At 40.6% G+C, this 15,530-nt stretch overlaps 1 protein-coding gene across 1 annotated transcript in view; it reads right to left on the minus strand.

Moving 5' to 3' along the window:
- The window catches only part of LOC122814218 (pleckstrin homology domain interacting protein), a 2,625,611-nt gene that overhangs the window by 1,389,002 nt on the left and 1,221,079 nt on the right, over window positions 1-15,530 (minus strand).

Raw genomic sequence — 15,530 nt, forward strand, 5'->3', positions numbered from 1 at the left:
AGCACTTCAAAACTGCATGAAATGCATTAACACATTTCTTCAACATACTGACAATCACTAAAACTATCCCCAACTCTTATCTTTAGTAATAGTTTCTCATGCCTGTCCTTCACATACTTGTACCAAGTAGAGCGTTTATATTTTACAGTTAACTTAGAATAAATTTGCCCTGTACGTACTACTGAACTTTGTTTTGAGTGTAGTGCACTTTGCATGGTGTGCATAGTACATAAACTACATGTAAAGTTTTTGCTATTCTGCAACTTTTCTCCCAGGAACTCCCTTGGGAAAGACCCAGGTCCAGGAGGACCTAACCGACCATCAAACTGGAACAATCAAAGCAGAAGATGGCAAAGTCATTCCAAGATTTTAAAGAAATTGCATTACTTAACTCAGCACTAACAACATGCATAATTTGCACACTGCATATATACTCTTCTGTGTACATGTGTTAAGTTTGTACATAATGAAACTGCACCTAGAGGGATATGGGACAACCCTAGCCAGTGATGTCACATCTGAACCACACTTAGTGGACCTCAACACATAGCACACTTCATAGATTATAAGTTAACTATAGGAAACAACATTGTTACATAACAGCCTACTGCAAACATATGGCTGCAATACATGTGTTACTTATATTCCATGTCAGACTGCTACATAACACACAGGGAAATGTACATTTAAACCCATCAGACTTGAAACAGTACATGCTGGACATTTTGCAACATAAAAGAATCCACCAGTCACTGCCAACCAGTAGCTCCTTACTTATCAATTTCTGCTTCTATTGGACAGCTACTGAAATAAAGCACAAGTGTTTGCACACCTACAGCTGCAATACAGTGTCAGCACCAACTAACAATCCACTACCCAACAACCTATTCTTATTGGTCAGCTACTGAAGTAAAACACAAGGGTTTACAAGTGTGGTCTCCTCCCGCATGCCATTTACTACATACATTAACTGCATGCTTGCATAAGCATGAGATAAATGAAACAAGATAAAGAAATAAGCTTAATTTGACTAAAGAAAAAGTGACCCAAATGAGCGTTCAACTAAGGTACATGTACAAACCCTTCAATCACATGAAAAGTCTCCCAACTATAGCATACCAAAATATGCATGTGTGTGTGTATCTATTATGTGTGTGTGTGTATATTTGCACATTCCCGTTACAGATATACATATACCTGTATAAATACACAAACACACACACACGTGTACAGATAATTATATAATGTATATACGTGTGTGTGTGTGTGAGAGCTTTTGTTTCACTTCAACAGCTGTCCAGTAAGTTTATGAGCATGGTCCACTGCCATACCCCAGTAAGGTCGCAAAACCATGACAACAGTGAAACACAGGGTAAATAATACAGTCAAATAAGATTAAGTTGACTACAGCAAAAGTGACCCTATGAGTATTCAACTGATCAGGTACATGTACAAAACTGACAACCAGATAAGTCTCCCAACTACACCAAAGTGTGAGTGAGTGAGTGAGTGAGCGTATAAATATATATATATATATATATATATATATATATATATATTACACAAACTCATACATTCCAATTACATATACGCTACACACACACACAAACACACACACGCACACACATACAGATCTACTTTAAATAATCGAATTACCGCTTCATTATTGGTGGCCAAGTGGTTAATTTCCCGGTGGTAGAAAACAATGTCCCAGGGGTTCATTGAACCAAGTCTTTGTCTCGATTTTCTGTGATTCGACAAAGTAGTAATTTGATTATTTAAAGTAGATCCATATATACATATATATACATATATATATATATATATATATATATATATATATATATATACATATATATATATATATATATACATATATATATATATATATATATATATATATATATATATATATATATATATATACATACACACACACACACGCACACACACGGTTCCCCTTTATAATCTCGAAATACTGAAATCTCGAATTTTAGTATTTTGAAACCATAAAGACGAATCCACAAAACATAGACTGCCCAAAACCGTGAAATTTGAAATCCCGAACACACAGCATACACCACACCACATATACACCACAATAACCACAGTACAAAAAAAAAAAAAAAAAAAAAAAAAACACACAAAAACATAACACCACACATCCACAAACCTACACTACAAATAAGCAGGGGGGCAAGCCCCTCCCCACCCTGCACCACCCATGTGGGGGGCTGCATTCCCCCACCCCCCTACTTATATATACTAACTCCGAGATCGCATAAACAGAAAAAGAAAGTAAACTCACACCCAGACATTCTACAGCCACACACACACACACACGCAAAACACATCCAAACACTTACACACTCATAATTTCACCTGCCTACCCTAACCCACACGTACAACTTACACACTCACATACGCTCAAACTTCCACCCAAAACCCTTACAAAACACTCACTTACCTTAAATTCCACCTAAATCAACACACGACACCGGACACCATCCACACAAAACACTGCACATAACGTAGCGTAGCGTAAAGCCATAACCGCAAATTCGAGATATTCAAATTTGCGATTATGCACTTTCGCTATTTTAAAAATTCGCCTTTATGGTCTCAAGATAATGAAATTCGAGATTTCAGTATTTCAAGATTATAAAGGGGAACCATATATATACATACACAAACAAACACACACAAACTCACGCTACAAACTCACGCTACAAACACAAACACACACACACAGCACACAAACATGCGCACACAAACACGCTGCAGCACACAAACACGCACACAAACACGCTACAAGACACAAACACGCGCGCGCACACAAACACGCGCGCGCACACAAACACGCACACACACACAGTTTTTAATGTCAACTGAATGCTAGGATAGGCTCCAGCACAACGCAACCCTGAAATGGATTATGTGGATTACCACAGCATGAATGAAAAAAAAATTTGTGTGTGTGTGAATGTGTGCTTGCATGGCAAAATATCTAATGATACTTGGTCAATGCTGGATTAAGTGACTAAATACAGTTGAATTTCATTTACTCAATCACTAAACAGTCTAGAAAAAAACTACTACTCCCCCTGCAAGAGCTATGGTATACTCTATTCATGTGATTCTTTCTTCGAGTTTCACCAAAATGAGCTTACTGAGTTTCAAGTTTGCTGTATTTCAGATTTTGGAAAAGAATCATAGTCACACACACACACACAAACATCTGTATCTGTAATTATACAATGTGCATTGGCTTTGTTATTTAGCATTTGTTTTGTTGACAGTTTTGTGAAGCACATTTCTAACTCAAAATTCATCTTTGTTGACAAAACAGAACAAATATCGCAGGACAGTGGGGTTTTGGGGGTTTGCCATTTCACCACTGCTGTGCATTCTTGAGTTGGTGTGTGTGTATACAAGTAGCATGGAGTGGGGGTCCAAGGGGCCATATAGTGAACTAGAATTAATATAGAGTTATAGGGTTGTCTTGCAGTATCAACTTGGTCAAACAAAAAAAAAAGAAGTTATGTACTCGCCATAACATTCCACGTGAGTTGTTCATCTTGCCTTCATTCTCACTGATGGGTTCAGAGCTGATCCTTGGCTCCGACTCAGCCAACTGCAAAAGCTCAAGGTCTTCAACAAGCTCGAGGCCAACTCCCTATCCCATGATGCACCTTGTGCTTCCCTCAGATCTTGTTTGCTGCCAACAGGCTACATACTACTAGTAATATGTTAAGATTGGAAACTGGATAAGAGACAATAACAACATGACAAATGAATTCTCGGTCCTCAAGAAGACTGGATGGGGGTTGGAGGGTGGGACATAAGAATGAAGGCAAGATGAACAACTCACATGGAACGTTATGGTGAGTACATAACTTCTTTATGTGAAATTGTTGTATCTCGCCGTACATTCTGACTGATGGGTAGTGTCCCAAGCACAATCTTTCTCGGGTGACTCACGGGAGAATGTTCTTCAAAACAGTGAAACCAAAGGAATCCCTGTCCCTGGAGGCCTTGTCTACTTTGTAATGAGTGATGAAGGTATGAAGACTTGACCAAGTAACTGCTGCACAAATAGTATCTAATGGTAACTTAGCCATAAAGGTTAATTAAGTAGATACAACTCTAGTAGAGTGGGTCTTTATTTTCTGTTCTAACGATGTACTCACTGAACTGTAAGTGAAGGATATACAATCTGATAACCATTTTTATAAAGTGGTTTTCGCCACTAGAGTGATCTGTTTTCCTGATGTGTCTGGTCCTGTCTAAACAGAATCAAAGTTGTCTGTGAATATCAAGTTTGTGCACCATATGTTCCATCTTATTAGTGTATGGAGGGAAAAATACAGGCAATTCAACAGATTGGTTGAGATTTGTCTCTGAGCAAACTTTAGGTAAGAATGAAGGATTCGTCCCGAGTGAGAGACTGTCATGGAAAATCAAATAAGGGGGTTTAATGGACGAGGCCTGTAACTCTGAAACCCCCCGAGCAGAAGTATTAGCTATTAAAAATATGGGTTTCCATGATAAATATTTCAAGTCACAAGATGCGGCTGGTTTGAAGGGGGCAGGATTATACGGGAAAGAACAAAATTTAGGTTCCGTGGCATAGCTAGAGCTTTGATGGGTGGTCTCAAATGGACAGTCCCATTGAGAAAGGCTTTGGAGAGTCAATGTGACATATTAGACCCCTGGGTCACCTAGATGAAAGTTAGCAATCGCTGCCAGTTGAACTCTAATGGCTGCTACCACTGCCCCTTCACTGAAAAGTTTAGTAAAAACTCCAGAATATATGAAATTGAAGCCAGGTACAGATCAACATTATTCGGAAGCGCCCCTATAGAAAATCTTTTCCATTTACTAAGATACAACTTCCTGGTAGACGATTTGTGAGAGGATGTTAAAATATATTGAGTCGCAACTGATAGATTGTGAATCCTTCCTGGCTATGTTTGGAATTGGAGCAGCCAAGCTGTCAGGTTGAGGGACTGAAGAGAAGGGTGGAGTGCCCCTGATGAACGAGTCAGGAGATCTGGCACTGGGTCTAGAATCTAAGGTTCTTCCAATAGATGAGGCTGGAGGAAGGGGAACCAAATTTGACGAGGCCAGTAAAGGGCTATTAGAATTATGGTCCTTCCCAGAGCCTTGGCTTTCTGTAAATCTTTGGGTATCAGAGGAAAAGGAGGGAAGGCATACATGAGACGCAGGGGCCAATTGTGTACAAGTGCATCCCTTGGGGCATCCTCCGGAGCTGGGATTAGGGCAAAGTAGCTGCTGCATTTCATGCATGTTGAAGTTGCAAAGAGATCGCAGCAAGGCTGGCCCCATCTGCGGAATATCCTTTTCACCACTACTTCTTTTAGGGGACCACTCATGAGGCAATACATTGCCTTGTTCAGCTTGTCTGCTATCACACTGGATGTCCCCAGGATGTGCATTGCTATCAGAAAGCGCTGGGTGAAAGTTGCTCATTGCCATACTCTCAGGGCCTCTCGACACAAGGGGTAAGATCTGGTTCCTCCATGTTTGTTTATGTACCAGACCACTGACATTGTCTGTCTGAATTGCAACAGTTCCCAGAGGAAGAGAGTCTTGAAAGGACTGCAACACTAGAAGTAGCGCTCCCATCTCCAGAACATTGAAGTGCAGGTGAGCCTAGTATCTGTTCCACGTGCCATGGGCTGTTCTTCCCTGATAACCCCCCCCACCCTATCAGGGAGGCATCCGTGGTCACCGTAACTATGGGAGTGGGTAGAACAAAAGGGCGACAGAGTTACTTGGAGATATGTCAGTCAACAATGAAGATCCTTCTTGCAGGAATTTGTTATCAGGATTGTGTGTGACGCTGGGAGTTCCTGAAAAGACCACTGCATGAACAGGAGCAATTCTAATACATGCATATGCATCAGACCCAAAGGAATCGCAATGATCACTGATGCCATTGTCCCTAGCAATTTGAGTACCATTGACACAGGGGCTTTTTCTCTTGAAAGCAGGTACAGAATCTGATTTCGTAGAACACAAACTCTTTCTGGTGGAAGGTTTAAGGTCATAGTAATGGTATTTAGCTCTGTACCTATAAAAACTGTATGTTGTGATGGCGACAAGGCAGATTTTCCTGAATTTATAGTAATCCCCAACTGACTCCAGAGGTTCAAAGTTGTGTCCCTTGCTTGTATGAGTTGATGCCTGGTGGTAGCAGTGAGGAACCAGTAGTCTAGGTAAGGAAACACCTGGAATCCCAAATGTCTCAGATAAGCTGTGACTACTGCCATGCATTTGGTGAACACTGTGGGGGCTGTAGTGAGACCAAAGGGCAGAGCGCGAAATTGATAATGACTGGCTCCCAGCCAGAAGCGCAGATGAACTCTGGATGGCCTGTCCATTTTTATGTGGTAGTCTGCATTCTGGAGATCGATCGAGCACATCCTATGGTCTTTCCCTAAAAGGGAAGAATTGACTGTAGCGTGACCATTCAGAATTTTGTCTTTCTTACTGACTTGTTTAGTCTGCTGAGATCCAAAATGGGCCAACAGTCCCCTGTTTTCTTTGGAACTAAAAAGAACCTTGAGTAAGTCCCGGATCCTCTTTCGTCTGCTGGGACTGGTTGGATGACACTCTTTTTTTTCCAGCAACTTTTAAATCTATGAGGCTGCCTGCTCCCTGTGACTGGGTGGAACATCCGGGATTTTCCTTATTTGGGGGGGGGGGGGGGCAAAGGGAATTGAGTATCCTCTGGATATGATGCTTTGTACCCAGCTGTCTTTTGTTATTTTTAGCCAGTTAAAACTCCAGAGATGGACAGGTGGGCCTCCTCTCAGGAACGCTGATAGGGCTTGCCAAAGAACTGGTCTCTGTTATCCTGGTTCTGCGGACTCCCTCTGCCATGTGGGTATCTTCCACTGTTACCCCTTCCTCTGCCTCTAGAGGGGGGTTCACCACGAGTGTCCTGGAAAGCTCCTTGAGTTTTACGGAGCCACATCTTCCCCTCCCTTCTGACCTTTGGCGTAAGGTCTGGTAGGGGTGGAAAAGCAGACTCCAATGGCAGAGTCTTTCTGTCCTGTTGACTCCTGGTAAGGGTTTCCTTCACTTTGGGTCCAAAAAGGGACGAGCCATCAAAAGGAGTGTTAATAAAGGATGACTTAAAGGGCTCCGCAAAGGAACATAAGCGCATCCAGGAATGTCTCCTAAGAGCAATTCCTGTCCCTGCTGCCCTATTCGTTCCATCAGCTGCATAGGAGACCAGACGCATGGAAGAGTTTACAAGAAAATTTAAGGTAGTGAGCTGGGAAGTTACTTTGTCTGAGACCCCCGCAGATACTGAACCCTGTAGAGTATCTCCTAGTTCTTTCAGGAGATTCCTTTGCAACCTTGCAAAGCGTGTTAGATAATTCAGTGATCGGAGAGCAAAAGTCGCTGAACTAAACATACGCTTACCATATATATCCATGATCCTAGAATCCTTATTAGAAGGATGGACAGACGTATAACATTCTGACAGTTCCTTTTTGGTGGCTGCTGCCACCACCATAGTATCAAGGAGCACTCTTTTGGTCAGGAAGGTCTTGTCCTGGGGGAAGTTAGAAATTTATTAGGCTTCCTAGGGACAGGCACCATGGTATCCGGGTACTCCCACACCCTTCGAGAGATTAGCTCAATCAACTCATCAAAGGGTGGAGACACCCAAGAGGTGAGGGTTGAGACCCAAAAGCCTTCAGAAGCACTGACTCATCATCAGTAGGGTTAAGGGACTTCCAGCCACCCCTCTGCTTAAGAATTTCCAGGATATCTGCAAAGGAGATATCCTCCAAGGGGGACCCTTCTGACTCATCTAAGTCAGTGTCCTAAGTGACAGATTCCTGTGGGGAGTACAGATGCTTCCTCTTGCAAAGTCTCTTCCTGGGAACTTCTGGAGTGGTCTCGGAAGAGTACAGCTCGCCTAATGGGGCTTCCTGAGGCTCAGGGTCTCTACAATTTAGATGGGTGCGTGACGAAGAAGTAGACACCGGATGTCTGGGGTGAGGAGCTACTGGATCTGATGGTGCCGTTGTTGGTGAGGACAACACCCTCCTCATAGCATCGAAGGCACCTCGGTCCCGACGTGAAGGAACCCCCTGATCCAAAGATAAGGAAGATTCCCTTGGTGCCAGAATAGAGGGCTCAGAGCCAGAGGTTGGAGCCAAGGCCCCGAGAGGTAAAGTCGGAATTGAAATATCAGTCCGACTATCCTTCCCAGACCAGACTGGCGACTGACAGCTCCTAGACCCTTCGGTCGGCACTGAAGATATCAGGGTTGTCGGGACAGACAAGCCTGAAGTTGGCGATGGGTCCGAAGGCTCTACAATCATCAACTCCGACCACTCCGGCTCTGAAACTGAGACGGATCGGAGGAGGAACAGAAGATGATGGGGGGGATTTTATCGGTTCCGAAGATCCAGGGATCGGCCCTGATAAAAGTACTGGCGGTGTCTAAAGAAGCCTCTGCACCACACGATCCACATCCTTATCCAAGAGTCTTGTGGACCGAGAAGAAGCTATGGAAAAGGCCACTGACTGAAGGATTGGAGACTTTAAAGTAGGAGATACCAGCTCCAGTACTGGGGACCGGCTCCTACAAACAGTAACAACCTCCAGTTCCGAAAGCAGTGGAGCCGAGGTAGGAGTCTCTATCAGTTTTGAGGTTGATGAACTCTTTTTTGGCTCCGACCCAGAAGAAGACTTAGAAGACAAGGTCTTTGAAGATTTTGATGTCTTGTCCGGTGATTTGCTCTTATCCAACGATTCCTGAAAGGAAGACTTCGGTAATCCCCTAGCTATCAGCTTACTCTTACGTTCATGAAGAACACGAGAACTAAATGAATGACAGCTGGCACAGTTCTCTGTAGGTGAACTTCACCTAAACAATAGACATTCTGTGTGACCATCTGTTATTGACATATTTTGTCCACATTTAGGGCATTTTTTAAATCGTGACTTAGTCTTTTCTTGCTGAGACATGGCAGAACTATCAAATATCTAACTACATTTGAAGTATAACACAACACCATAATAACACTATAGAACTCTTGAAGAATGTGCTATTTAAAGAAGGAAACACAGAGAATGGTATTATAGATGTAAAAAAACGGCATAGAAAAAAAACACAGCCACCAGCAAGTAGTAAAACACACACACACACTACTAATTCCTAATTATCTACGTTAATCGGATAAATAAAACTTAACCAGCTACAAAAATTAACTATCCAAGCTAAACTATCACTTTTTGAATGAAATATTAAAGTTTCACTAGGCAGAGCTGTCGAAGCACTCCTGATCTGTTGCAGCAGCAAACGAGATCTAGGGAAAGCACAAGGTGCACCTTGGGATAGGGAGTTGGCCTTGAGCTAGTTGAAGACCTCGAGATTTTGCAGTTGGCTGAGTCGGAGCCGAGGATCGGCTCCAAACCCATCAGTAAGAATGTACGGCGAGACAGAACAACTTCACATCATCAAACTTCAAATCAGCAAGCACAAATGCTCAAAACCCAATTCATTAAGAAAACTTCCAAGATGGCTGCACATTGAGTAACAACTTAATTCTGGCTCTTCGAGTGTGAAAGCAGAAACGTAGCAGAGAAAGCCAGTGTACCTGGATTTCTGAGTAAATTTCAGCAACTAACTAGTAAGTGGACTGCCTGGATGCCAGGACAAAAGAAATGCAGAGGACCTGAAAAACTAGCTACAAAAGGTGATGAAAAAAATACTGACTGGGAAAAGTACTGTAGCTGTTCAGCAAAAAGAAGTGCAAGCTCCAGACATGACTTCCAGTAACCTTGAGGAAAGTATAAAGCAATTGCATACAGACCTAACTAAAATAAACATATCAGCTCAAACAATAAAAGGCTGGAAAAAATGGAAGAAGCTTTAAACAGATACTCAGATGAGATGATAAAACTGCAAAACTCAGAGGTCAAAATGAAGAAAAGGCTAGCTGAATATGAGACTGCATAAGCAGAGATCTTTAAAAAAAATAATAGAAGTAGCGGACAGAGCACACAGAGAAAATCTGAGATTTACTGCTGTACTCAGAAGCTGGAAGGAACAGACTGTATTCATTTCATGAAAGCACAAATAAGCAACTGGACTGGTATTCCACAACAGGAATTGTTAACTGAAAGAGCACATAGTGTGTAAGCTCCAAACCTGGCTATGATAAAACAGCCTAGACCTTTAATAGTAAAAATGCAATCTTACCAAACTTGTAGGGGATGTAAAGCATATGCTCTACTTCATGTCCGCAGATGCTAATGACTAAAATCAGTAACTTAGAAATTGACAAATGTGGGATTAAAAGCAATAATTATATTTGCGAAACAGGACAGAATAAAAAAATCTGGAAATATTGGACTTGTCTGGACTTTGTTAAACTTGTAAGGGACTCTAAAGCATATACCATATTTCGTGTCATCAATGTTCGGAAAATACTCAGGAGAGAAGAAAAAGAGGGAGAGACTAAGTAAAATAAAAAAAAATTTCTTACCAGTATTATTTAGGTAGTGCATGACTTTCTCTGCATGTTATAAAATTTTAGTTATTTTAAGTGTGGTGCGGATACTAATGTAAATAGATGTTTCAGTTTATTCTTTGTTTACTTCTCCCATCTCTTTTTACTTGTTCAGTTTTAAAAAATGTATTCACTGCATTGTAAAAAAAAAAAAAAAAAAAAAAGATCTGGTTAAAACAGCATGACAAAAGTGTGTGCTTTTTCACATTCTTACATAGGGGAATGACTGGGTCATTAGCTTTATACAGTAACAAATTTTAACAGAAAACAAGTAAATGAAAAAGAATATTGAGTACTATAATGTCTTTTTCCTAATAAACAGTCCTGTATCTGGTTTTCATGTCACTAGCATACAATCTGATAAAGAGAAATGGCTTGGAGAAAATATTTTCTGAAAGCATTCAAGTGTTTTCCCAGCTGGGAGAGCTATAAGATAAGGCAAAACCAGACAGCACTTAACAGAATCACAGGCTCTACCATGCGTCTTTGCATGGATAACCTTTCTTTCTGTTTAGCTCGAGTCTGTGTGGGTGGCTGTCAGTTTGGAACTTTTGTTCCTATTAAGGGGTAAACTTGAATATTTGAAAATGTACCTAGCTGTGTATGTTATCATTAAGTTACTAGGTTTTAGTGGGGTATTGTGTGTGTATTTTTATTTGAGGGTTTTCAATAAAACAAAAAGTTCTGCAACATTTGACATAGGCTCAAATGGAAATGACGAGAAACAGTTGCATAAAAGATTAACTTGCTAAACAGTGCATGCATGTAACACAAAAGCTGAAACTAGACATTTAACAAAAAAGTTGTTACACAAAAGGTGAGAATAATAAATAATGGTAGACTTTTAGTGCTAAGGGGCTACTGGCAAGGGAGGAGGATTACACTGGCATGTATCTATATTCCACCTAAAACTGCTATAATGGAGCTAATGAAACAAGGAAATTACTTGTAGGTGGGGACTGGAATTTGATTTGCTACAGTGAAGATGTGTCTGGGGGGCCCAGAAAGGGAAATATAACAGAGGGGGGTAGATTTTAAAAGAAATTTATGAAAATATTTGGCATGTAAGATGTGACTTCAGTACTAGGAATTCGGAGAGAATTTACATATTTTCCAAGATACAAAAACTGGGCTAGGCTAGACAAAATATACATTTCACAGCAACATGTGCATTTAATTGACAGTCTTGATACACAATAAATAACTGTTTCACATCATGCTCCAATAATAACCAAAATAAAAGCACAGGGTAATGAAATAAAAATGAGACATTGGCGCTTTCCCACATATGTTGAAAAGAGAGAAATTTAAGGAATGGGTAACGGAAATTAAGGAGCTACTAGACGAGATAGAAACTTCTTCTGAAAATATAGCTAAGCAGTGGAACAAAATTAAAGTGGAATTTAAAAATATGGTGAAAATAAAAGAAAAGGGAGATACAGTTAAGAAGTAACAAGAATTATTTAGAAAGACGGATAAATATTAAAATATTGCAAAATAAAATAAGGGGAATCTCAGAACAAGACGAGGAGCAATTACAGAATGCTAAACAGAATCAATAATATGCATGAGTTTAGAAAGATTGCTGTTAAGCAACTGTTTTTCTGATAGTAACTCTAGAGCACAAAAACTTTTAGCACGATGACTCAGGCAACAGAAAGTAGAAAGGGTTGTCAAGTTTAGGGACACACCTCTCAAGTATACCAAATTCCTCAGTATTTCCTGTTTTTGGGGGCAAAATAATAGGGTGCCACGAATTCCCAAGTGGCCCCTTCAAATCCCAATTTTGTTTTTTTTTGTTTTATTTTCATTTTCTAGTGAATGCTGACATCACGCATTGCTGGTGTATCCTGCAACATCGTCAACATGATGAGACAGTGCAGCAGTGCCTGCCTGAGTGACAGTTAGCATGTCATTTTGTTTTTATTGCTTTGTCACACAAAATGGTGATTTGTAGCCCTCCTGAAAATGTTTTAAGAGACGCTCACGGTTTTCTTGTTTTGTCTGCAGCCAATCTGAATTTGTAGCCAGTGAGTGTTTCTGTACTGTTAGAATGCGCTGCTGGATGTTGTTCTTCCTAACACTGGTTAAAGCAGCAATACTACTGGGCAGCAACAGTCTGAAATTACACTTGATCTTAGCCAAAAGACCGAGAAGCAATAAAAGGTATGTGCCACCTTCCTATTATGTTACTGTGTTGAGCCAATAGGGGTGGGCATGAGCAGTGCTTGGTACTGCCCAATTTTACCTTACCATTTTGGTCTTAGTCGTTTAATAAATAAATAAATAAATGGAATAAAACCAGCTGTATGGTGTTATGTCCTTAGTATAATAACTCCTATAGTCAGGGTAGACTTACTTGTAAGCTAAGCAGGCATGCGTGTTTCCAAATTTTCCACTACTTTATTTACTAAAACTATTTTCATAAAAAGACGTAAGAATCTTAAATAAGCTGAGCTACTCTGAGCAGTCCAATTTCGAATTTTGAGTGTTTCGTGACAGGGAGACTAAGCAGCCAAATAGGTTCTCAGACTAATGGCTTGGGGTTGGTAGCTAGCTGTCTTCTTTTTCTTACTGTGGCTGCCACTTGTCAGAATGGGATTTTGACTATTACAGTTGCTATTCAAACAATTAACTGATAAGAAGCAAGTCTTGCTAACAAGTAATTTAACAGGGACTGCTAGCTCAGTTACTAAACAAAGACATATAGCAGAGTTAACTTTAATTTGCAACCTGACATGCCTTTTTCAAGATGAAAAAGGAAAGCAGAATGTTGTAGTCAGGGGGTTCAGTGGTGGATGTGCAAAGACTTGTTGTGTTTTGTAACAGAAGTGACTGCCACAGAAATAAAGAAGAGCTACAGTGTGGATAAAGGGACTGCTGTAATCTCAAATCACTAGTTGTAAGGATAATACTTATGTAAAACATTAAATACTACCCTTTGAAACAGAATTATATGAAGTTCAAGACTATGGTGTCGGTTCCTACTCTACACTGCACCTCCTGCATTAAGGAGGGTTAGGCCAGTCAAGCCTTGGGTGAATTATTTAAATACCTATCAAACTACCCAGATCTCATCTGAAGGAAGATACTGCATCACATTGCTTTGCCACCAGGGGTGTATATTCCAGAGGTGACTACACCTTTTTTACTGATCTGCTGAAGCAGGTTTAGATCCCTTGGTCTGATTTGTGGGACTGCTTGACTTGTGAAGGGACAAGAGATCCTAGAATACAGCATCTCTGACTGCCCAGAATGCAAGGCACAGGTCTGCTCTGAAAAGCCTGTAAGACAAAGAAAAATAGGACAGTGCTTTTAGTCTTTTCTGGAAGATTAGAGATTTTAGGCCTGTGATACTCTGTTAGGAATCTCTGGGGTCTTTCCAACCATTTGATGTGTTTGGTGAAATATATCCCAAAGGGGGCTATTCTAAAACTGTTCTGATCATTACAGAATACAAGGTAACAATCAACTTCTTTTAGATCTGTAAGGCTATCAGTTGTGTCAAGTAGAAAGACTTCCTGACAATTGCTTCTACAAGTAAATCAGAGATGATGGAATTATTAACTCTGGTTTCCAGGACTCCAACTACATTTTGATTTTGAAGTGGGGTACTGTCAATGTTATATGCTGGGATAAAGTCTGTCTGCCAAACTTTGCATTTTAGCATTTAAGTCCATTTTCAATATACCACACATTTATAAGCTTAAGTTCCTGCTGGAGGGTTTGTGTCAGACGGAGACTTGACAATGACTCCTACTTTGCAGTCATCCACAAACATGTCAAGCAAAATTTTCTCTACAGGTCAGAAAAGTAAATATCAAGTAAATGTGGTCCTAGCAATAAGCTCTGCAGGAAATAATTGGTCATCTTCATGTTCCACAATGCTGCCCCTGCTGCCTACAAATTGTGGATCCTGTCTTTTAGCCAGTTTGATAGCCATCTTACCACATACTGGTCTATTTGTAATGTACTTATTTTATTAATTATGCCAGCATGGGAGAGTGTCTCAAATGCCTTGGTCAAATCTAGGTAAGCTGTGTGTGTATACAATGAGACCACGGTCAACAGCCTGTGTTACCTTTTCAAAGACATTTACCAGACTCATTAGACAGGATCTACCATTTACAAACAAAACCAGATTGGTGCAGATCAGGCCTGTTGATATTTTTAAAGTCTGTGTTAACTAAGTTTGTTACAATATGCTTCATGACCTTACAAATGAGACCTGTCAGAATGATAGGCTTGTAGTTTCCGAGGTCAGCAGGAGGGCCACCATTACGGATTGGCATCACCAGTGTTGTACGCCATACTTCAGGGACTGAACTTGAAGCCAGGCACAGGTTAACTAGCTTGTGGACAGGTTCACCAAGGCATGTTTAGTACTATTTATCAAACAGACTGGTATGGTATCTGGTCTCACGGAGAAAATATTCTTAGTTTTGGAGAGCATTTTCAAAACATGTAATGATGCAGGGTTTGAAAAATATGGGGATCATAGGTCTTTGGACAGTTGTCTCAGGAGGAAATTTGCACTAAAATTATTTACCTGTATACTGTCAATAAACATTGGATCCAGGTAGGTTTTTGTCACTTAGTACAAATTCTGTACATGACTGCGTTTTGTTTCAAAGTTTGCCAACATAACTAAAGCAAGAGGTTTTTCTCCTAGTGAAAGAATGAGCAGGGGGACACTATTTCTTAGAATTCTTAGAGATTACCAGTCACTGAAAAGCCTGACAATTGCTTCTTAAGAGAGAGTTTGTGATTAAAGCTACTGCTTTGCTCCTGGTGAGAGAAGAACCAGAGGAGCTTTTTCTTCCTGCTGGTCTCCGACTGGGCAGTGTGTATGGAACCTCAGTGAGTTGTGCGGTTGTAGTTCTTGGTAGTGGCAGGTGCCTGTTGGTGAGTGCATGTGACTGACACTTCCAACACCTTATTTGCTGATTTGTTAACAAAAACAAT

Source organism: Protopterus annectens, chromosome 1.part1, assembly GCF_019279795.1.
Source record: "Protopterus annectens isolate FY-2018-M chromosome 1.part1, PAN1.0, whole genome shotgun sequence".
NCBI lineage: Eukaryota > Metazoa > Chordata > Ceratodontiformes > Protopteridae > Protopterus > Protopterus annectens.